The sequence below is a fragment of the Fistularia commersonii genome, chromosome 7 (assembly GCF_037954325.1).
Source record: "Fistularia commersonii isolate RoL2024-O1a breed Wild chromosome 7, RoL_Fcom_v1.0, whole genome shotgun sequence".
Lineage (NCBI taxonomy): Eukaryota > Metazoa > Chordata > Actinopteri > Syngnathiformes > Fistulariidae > Fistularia > Fistularia commersonii.
In genome coordinates this window covers 3000001-3007500 of record NC_141290.1, presented here as the reverse complement: position 1 = coordinate 3007500, position 7500 = coordinate 3000001, and the positions used below count along the sequence as shown (strand labels likewise).

The following is a 7500-nucleotide window of genomic DNA, read 5'->3' as shown; positions in this document are numbered from 1 at the left end:
AATTTTAAATTGACATTTCAAAACTCAAAGACTCGAACAAGGGATTTTTTTTTTGGAGATCATCCTGGGCATCACCAATGTCATTCTCTTCACTATGTTAGGCTAACTAGCATTGCACTAAGCTAATGCACGCACAGAGACACCAATCCTGCGGAGACGGACGCCATATTTTCTAACTTTAAATTATTTTGACTGTCCGAGGAGGGGGCTGCTTTGTCTGGGTCGGCAGCGTCCCAACGAAGTCGTCGGTTCAATTCCCGCCTCCTCAAAGTGTCCCTTGAGCAAAGCACCGAACTCAAAGTTGCACCCGATAGCCTTGCTAGCGCTTGCGCTAGCTTTGCCGACATGGGTGAATGCAATCCAGCGCTATCTACGCTGAAGCCATTTCGTTAATCCAAAAGTGTATTAAAGTAGATGTAAATAATATTGTGAGTTTTTCTATATTTTGTGTGTTTTTTCTATTCTTTGGCAGGAATGTCAGTCCCGTTGCCTGGATGTGACGCTAACCCCGAAGAGGAGGCGCCAGCCGCCACGCCGGCAGGTATGAACGTAGAAACAGATACGAACGACGCCAGAAGCAGTGAAGACAAAAATATTACATTCCATGTTTGTTGTGTTTGAGGATTTTCAACGTAAAACGGCCGTCAGGCTTTAAGGAGAATGTTAAGAAAAGGAAAGGAGGCAGTTTCAGTGACGTGTTTGAAAAAAAAAAGCGCGCTAAACAGACCCTACCCTCCAAGTACCGTCGAATATTTGATCGCACGTGTCGGAGCAAGGAGTTCGGACACGATTGGTCAACCCCAGATCTGGTGGTGCGACATTTTTTTCGCGTTTTTTTTACTTTTTTATTTTGGTTGAGCTGGTTACCATGGCGATGTCCACGCCGGTCACCAAGCCGACCTGGCGCCGCCATTCTACAGGCTCGCGTCAAATATCCAAGCAAGAGGCACTGTGGGGAAAATTTAGACTTCTTAGATTTGAAATAATCATTTGATATTGATTTTATATAGATTGCTGGGATTTTGTGAAATTAATTAATTTATCTATCTATCTATCTATCTTTTTATTTATCTAATAATCTCCTTATCTATTTATTGATTAATTTTTTAATTGGAATTGGTCTTGACAGTTTCCAGAACTGGATTTTGTCTCATGGCAAAAAATAGCCGTTGATGTTGATGGCTGTTTAATGTCAACTGAACACCTATGCACACATGCACACACACACACACACACACACACACACACACACACACACACACACACACACACACACACACACACACACATACACAAACACGGGCAGACACACACATACATGTTTTTGGAAACAAGCTAGATAAAATTGTAGCAGTTGAGTTGAGTCATCATGCAAAGTTACTTACATAGATATATATATTTATATGTGTGTGTGTGTGTGTGTGTGTGTGTGTGTGTGTGTGTATAAATACATGATACACACACTCTAATAAGTTGACATATGTTCAGGATACACACGTCATGTTCACAAATAAATTCTCACTCGTTTTTCTGACGTACTTGCGCTGACACTAGCTGACTCACTCTCACACTTTCGTCTTCTACCTGATCTCCACTTGCGGTTCTCTCCCCCTCTCTGACACACACACACACACACACACACACACACACACACACACACACACACACGCACATTGGAGCTCCAAACCTAAGCACTTGCTTGCACTAAGTCTTTAAACTTTTCCCAGTTTTTTTTAATTTTATTTTCTCTCTGGGCTTGAGTTTTATTTCGAAAGGATGGCCTCTTCACTCAGCTCGCCGTCGGTCGGAAAAACCGAGGAATCTGTGAAAAGTCAAAAAAAAAAAAAAAAAAAGAAAAGAAAAATCCCATAATTCTTCAAAATGAAAATGAACCAAGTTCAAAACGAACTGTTGAATTTGATGGATTTGTTACTGTGAATCAGAGTCTGGTAGATTCCTTTTCCACAGCGGGACTCAAATACAAAACACACATCACTTCATTGAATTTATGTATTTAAGTTTGTAGCTTCCTCACATATGAATGTCCGAATGTTTTAATTGAATTCAGTTTAATTGCTGAAGAATATACTTCTTGTTTTGTCACTTAAAGATTTAACATAAACCCCTAGTTCGATTCCACAGACCCAAAAAAGTGAATGGATGTTTTTCCTCGCTATGAGTGGATAATGACCTCCACACACACACAAACACACACACACATGTGGAAGACAAAGTGTGTTTGTCATCCCTGCTGTTCAGTCTTCTTTATAAATGATAATTTATAAAACCATTTAACACAATTAGGTGCTCAATATTGATGAATAAGCACAGATATATTCTAATGTTGACTGTATGTGTGTGTGTGTGTGTGCGTTTTCCCTGGAAATCAATAAATTATCCAGGAAATACAAAAAAAAACAAAAACAAAACAAGAAAATAATAAATGTGAATCTAATCCATGAACAGCTGAAATTTAAGAATTAGCCATTCAAGAGTTGTTTTTTTTTAATTCAAGATATGTGGGATTATATTCATTTAAATTGTAACTCATATATTCTCTTCCATTTTTGTGTGTGTGTGTTCTAATTTCTCAATTCACGATGATACATGTAACACACACCTGAACCTGCTCATCATTTTATCCTCCTGTTTTGTATGTCTAATTCTTATTAATCCAATGACCTAACCTTAAACATACAGTACATTACACGATATTATTTTGTATTATATATCATATTTATCCAGTGGTCAAAAGCCTTGACCAATAATTCTGATTCTGTTTATAGAAATCAGACAATAGAGTAAAAAAAAATGTAATCATGTTATATAATATCTATATATTTATGATAAAAACCTAAAATAATGGTTATAACCCAAATCTGTGGATTACATGGACCTAGAATATCAGCTGGTATATGTTTTATATAACCCTTAAAGACAGGTTTGTAATATTTATAATTTATTTCTATGGGCTGTGTGTGTGTGTGTGTGTGTGTGTGTGTGTGTGTGTGTGTGTGTGTGTGTATTCACTCATTCATTCACAATATTCACAATATTACTACAACCATATGAAAGTCCAAAACACATAAATAGCTTTATCTAGTTACAGTTTATATTTCTCAGTAACTTATATTTCCTAATAAAGTCTTAATAAAATCTTCTTATTCCTATTCTTCTCTTTACTATACTTTTGTATTCTCCACCGATGTGTGTGTTTGTGTGGGTTTGATCTGGTCTTGTCTTTTTATACTTTTACACTATATACCTTTTTGTACTCTGTATACTAAGTATAGGCTGCTTGTTTGACCTGTGTGTGTGTGTATGTACATATTTATATATACATACATATATAGATACATAAACATACACACAAATACATGATAAATAAAACACGGGTAGTTTTTGAACACAAATAATTACATGTAGAACACAAATAGTTTTATATTTCTCTTCTGTACCTTCTACGGATGAAAGCGCTTCCTTCCCCTAACCTTTAATCTTTATTTACAGCGAACGCTTTCGCAACATTCAAGTGTGTGTTTGAATGAATGCGTGTTCACATTTACATGAATGTGTGTGTTTTGTTGTGTAAGCAATAGAAATATACATTTACATTACATTACAGTCATTTAGCAGACGCTTTTATCTAAAGCGACTTACAAAAATTGCACTTCAATTGTAATATATATATTCATTTAAAATATAAAGTCCATCACTTCAACCATAAGAAATCTTTCATTTGCAGGAAAATCTCACACCAGTGAATAATGTTACTTTTCTCAATTCATTAAATTATTATTATTTATTTTTCATTTTAAACTCAAAAAGCCTGGGAGTGTCTCTAATATTTTGACCACTGTCTTCCCAACCTCCTGTCTAAGAAACCAAAAAACATATAAAGACTGAACACGCTCACATGAGAGATTCAAGTGTGTGTGTGTGTGTGTGTGTGTGTGTGTGTGTGTGTGTGTGTGTGTTTTCATCAGTCTACCTCAACACCTATACCCTTCTTCACAGGTGTGTGTGTGTGTTTTGACCTGCACCTGCTGACAGTGGTACCTGTGTCCAGTATCAATACAAGCACAAATAGCTTTGCATAACCATATATATCTATATAAATTTATTTATTTTAAATATATCATGCATGACAATAAAATCCTTTTGTTCTCATTTTATACGCAAAAATCTGAATTATTAAAATTTTACATTTTTTTGACCACTCTCCCTATGATGCAGCCACGGATGTGATGAAATAGTGAACACTTGCAGATGGATGATTCAAGCTTGTGTTGGAATAACAGTGTGTGTGTGTGTGTGTGTGTGTGTGTTCATCAGCGCGCACCCATTCACTCGTACCTTCATCCATGTCATGTTATTTTGCTTCAAGGAGGCTGGTTGACCTGAAACTTAAATAAATTTAATCTGTCTGTCTAATAGATTCACAATAAACAAATCAATAACAAACACAAAACACACACACACACACACACACACACACACATCATCATCAACACATGACTGAATTTGGATTTATCTTAGGTAAATTTGCGTGTTCCTAATATTCTGGCCATTACACAGAGCTGCTTCTTGTCTTGGCAGTTTATTTCTGATTATGGTCACATACTTTTTTCCTCTTTGTTTGTGTTTTTGCTCGGAATTACCAGCCTCTTGCACAGGTGTGTGTGTGTGTATGTGTGTATGTGAGGTAGAGAGAGAATGTGTGTGTTAAGCTGTGTATCCATTCATCCTTCTTGGATATAAGCCGTAACTAATATGAATATATATATGTATGCATATACATATTTATAGATGTGTATATTGTGAAATGTTGGATATACACGGAATTTTCTTTATTTTTCTACTTTGCCACTTTTGTTTTTTAAATTTTAATTCATTCTTTGGAATCTTTATTTTGTGTGTATGTATATGTCTGCACTGTGTCCCTGTGTGCTGAATTATCATTATTATTATTATTATTATTACACACATAGACAGTCAAGTTAGCAAATACATATAAGATAAGAACATAATGTTCTTATCATCCTTTGTATGCGTTCCTAATATTTCCTTAGGAGTCCTGGGCTAATTTCTCATTCTTATATATATTTTTCTTTTTATTTTATTTTTTTATTTGCATTTTGACTCCAAATGATGAGGCTCCTGCTCGTGTCTGTGTGTCTGTGCACTTCCCCTTGCTGTAAAATTTAAAATCAGGTTTCAGCCACACATTTGAAATAACATTTATATACTTATATTGATATATATATATGTATATATGTACACATATACATATAGATATATAGATAGATAGCTAGATATATATATGGGTGAAGTTGGTCAGAAAAAATGGCTGCAACCATTCATTTATGTGTTCATTAATTAACAATAATTACAATTATTACTATCATTCTGTTTATATTGCAGCTTTTCACATTTTTTAAATGGACCATAATTTTTTTTGTAAAAAAAAAAAACAAAACAAAGAAACAAAAAACATTTTAACTGCAATTTAAATGGCAGCATTGATTGATGACAATAAAGTAAATATATATTTTTAAATAATACCAGGGTGCAGCTATAATAAAGTCTGCAATAGTTTGGTAAATATTCAAAAATTATGATAACTATAATAATAATGTTATATTTAATATTGACAACTATAGCGGTGTATCTTCAAACACACTCACACACACACACACACACAGCCCCATTGCATCCTTCTGTAAATTGGAAATAAAATCAAACATAATGTAAAATTGTAAATATCTCATCTGATCTTTAGCAATGTTTATTAAAAAAAAAAAAAAAAAAAAAGAAAAAAAAGAAACTTGCATAGACCGTACCGGATTATATCCAGATTCTACATAAGATCAGGATGAGCAAGGTCGCATATGTTTACAAGGAGGCAAACCCAGTGGGAGCTTCATTTAAAGAAAAAGAAAACAATTTTAATTCACAATTTTTTCACTCTGCACCTTGACCTACGTCGGTCGCTGTCGATCACTTGCGTTACCTTGGCGACGCCCAACCCTGGCATCTTTCAACCTCTCTGACAAACATACCGAAAAAACCCTGTTTCAGAGCCTTCCGGTCTGTTTCGCAAATTTCCGCGTATTTTCGTTTGCGTTTCCCTCGCGTCCCGGCATTTTTCATCGAAAAGACACTTACCCTGGGGTCGGCCATTTTTTTGGTTTCGCCACTCGTGGGGTCGGCCGCTGCTGCTTTGCCCCAAGACGTCCTTTTTGCGTCTTGTGCGTGACCGCTGATTCGTCGAAACACACACATTTGGGCTACGACGCCGTTCTACCCCCCCCCCCCTCCGAGCGGAAGGAGTGTGTGTCTAACAGGACGTGAGCAGTTGCTGTCAACAAGGGCGGCCATTTTGAATTTGAGTATCATCGCAAACAACAAAAATTGTTCCATCGCCTCCCTTTAATCCATATTTTATAGATAAAACGAGCAAAAAAGTCACTAGTTGTTGTATTTGCTAAAATAATCATTGATATCCAATGATTGGTTTAATTCAATAGCTTTGTGTGTGTGTGTGTGTGTGCGTTTTCCTATGTTTGTTTTTAGCAGTAAAACATAGGAAGGTATTCAGATGTGTGTGTGTGTGTGTGTGTGTGTTTGAGTGTGTTCCTATGTGTGTTTTTAGCAGTAAAACATAGGGAGGTATTCAGATGTGTGTGTGTGTGTGTGTGTTCCTATGTCTGCTTTCTTTGTCACTAGTTGTTCTATTTATGAAAAAAGTAATCAATATCCTTAAATATGAGTTGATCGACAGTGATAGGTTTTATTTAAGTTCTCTGTGTGTGTGTGTGTGTGTTCCTATGTGTTTTTTTAAGAAGTAAAACAAAGGGGGATATTCAGGTGTGTGTGTGTGTGTGTGGTTTCCTTTCCTATTTCAACCCCCTTCCCACACACATAAACACACACACTGATGTATTTGTGCGTCTACAATTGTGAATGTGTGTGTGTGTGTGTGTGTGTGTGGGAGAGGTCCACCCTCATCACCTGCCTGTCGGTTTATTCATTCATAATAATTGACGGTCCATTTGTTTGTGCCCCACCTGCTGCAACCCCTTCAGAGCACATACACACACACACACACACACACACATCTATCCAACATGAGAAAATGAACTGACATAAATTACAATTAAATAAATCTCCATGTAACAATTGCCTATATCAAAAAAAGTAAATAAAGAAACAGGGAATCGTGTGTTTGTGTGTCTGTGTCAGTGTGTGTGCGCGTGCTTGCGCACATCCACGTGTGTGTGCACCGCTTAAACTTTCAATTGGGCTTTGCGTTTGAATCCCAGGGGTCAGAAACTATTTGTGTGTTCCTAATATTCTGACCATCACACGGAGCTGCTTCTTGTCTTGACGGTTTTATTTCCAATTAATGATCATATGCTTTTTCCCTTTTTGCGTGAGCTTTTACCCTGAATAACCAGCCTGCTGCTCAGGTGTGTGTGTGTGTGTGTGTCTGTGTGT

The 7500-nt window shown here is 36.3% G+C and overlaps 1 long non-coding RNA gene across 1 annotated transcript in view; it reads left to right on the top strand.

Annotated features, from left to right (window-relative positions):
- Positions 1-7500, top strand: part of LOC147232359 (uncharacterized) — a 35013-nt gene that overhangs the window by 20501 nt on the left and 7012 nt on the right. Inside the window, exon 3 of the long non-coding RNA XR_015106346.1 lies at positions 473-541. This is a non-coding gene — a long non-coding RNA (uncharacterized LOC147232359). The remainder of the gene's footprint in view (positions 1-472; positions 542-7500) is intronic.